At 41.2% G+C, this 1,336-nt stretch overlaps 1 pseudogene; it reads left to right on the top strand.

Annotated features, from left to right (window-relative positions):
* Positions 1-461: 461 nt before the first annotated feature.
* LOC118832060 lies at positions 462-708 on the top strand (annotated as a pseudogene).
* The last annotated feature ends 628 nt before the right edge of the window (positions 709-1,336 follow it).

Raw genomic sequence — 1,336 nt, 5'->3', positions numbered from 1 at the left:
GCCAGGTCTGCTCCAGCCTGGACTCTGCAGGCAAAGCCCATGCTGGACTGTGCTCTGCTCCCAGTATGGTGTGATACACCCTTTCCGGTGACCCTCCAGGCCATCTTGGGCTGGAGGCTTGTTTCACTCTGTCATTTCGTGGGTTCTGTAGCTCTAGAATTTGTTCAGTCATTTTTAAGAGGTATTTAGAGGGATTTGGGGGACAGTTGAAGTAAATCCCTGCTTTTACTCTGCCATCTTGGCTCCACCCCCTGTACCTGAAGCAGAGTTTAAAAGGCTAAAATGTTGTTCTCTCTCCTCCCTCAGGTGGGTGAGTGGCAGCAGCTGCAGTGGCAGAGGAGGCTATGCTCTCTCTCGCTCAGTCTCTCCTCCCTCCTTCTTACTCCCTCCCTCCCTCCCTTACCCTCCCAGCACTCTTGCCCCACATGGTGCCTCAGATGTCACATTGTACCAGCCACTGTATGGCTCCTGGAGAGCAGAAGATTTTGTCTCAACAGAAGAATGTCAAAAAAACAAGCTGGACAGAAAAATAAATAAGGAAATGATCAGATGGCTGCTGCTAAGGTTTCTTTGATATATACCTGTACTGTCTGTAGGACTCTAATGCTGGACCCCAAAACCTTCAAAGAATACTTTGAGAGCAAACATCCTAAGACTCTGCTTCTTCCACAATTGGCTGATGTTCAGCATAAAGTTGTTTGTAGGTGAATTTATTGACCCTTCTACTATCTCAGACCTTAGTTCACAAACCTGCAGCTGCTTTTCTAACGAACTATTCATCAACAAAAATAAGAGGGCTACAGAAACACTCATTTTTATGCTGCTCCCTTTTGGGCTTCATGCAAAGACAATTCAGTGTAAATATACAGTTGGGCCCTGATTTGGAAATCCTGAAAATCAGTCCATCTTTATTATTAGTTTCTTTTACAATTATAATTATGTTGACGTTCATATTGTGTAAAATAACTCATTTAATAAAATAGTACTTTGATTTTGCAACAACAACAACAAAAAGCTAAAATGCTGGGCCAAATTCAATAAGATAAACTCAAGAAGGATAAATATATTTATATGTCTGGATTCTAAGAAGTCAAATGTATGACTATAAGATTGACAAAGTATGATTACATAGCAGTTTATCTGGGGGAAAATAACATCTGGGTGGACTATTGGACTATTTGGTGGCAAATCAACAGTGCAACAAGACAGCTAAAACAGATGAGTACTTTGGTTTCATTAGGTTAGGCAATATGTCCATCACATGAGACATGTTAGTTCCTCTGTAGTGTACCTTATTCTGACTACACTTAGTATATGCTTTTCATTATTTATTCAT

This window comes from Trichosurus vulpecula, chromosome 9, assembly GCF_011100635.1.
Source record: "Trichosurus vulpecula isolate mTriVul1 chromosome 9, mTriVul1.pri, whole genome shotgun sequence".
In the NCBI taxonomy this organism is placed as follows: domain Eukaryota; kingdom Metazoa; phylum Chordata; class Mammalia; order Diprotodontia; family Phalangeridae; genus Trichosurus; species Trichosurus vulpecula.
The sequence above is the reverse complement of the archived record's forward strand: the minus strand, read 5'-3'. Positions and strand labels throughout refer to the sequence as shown.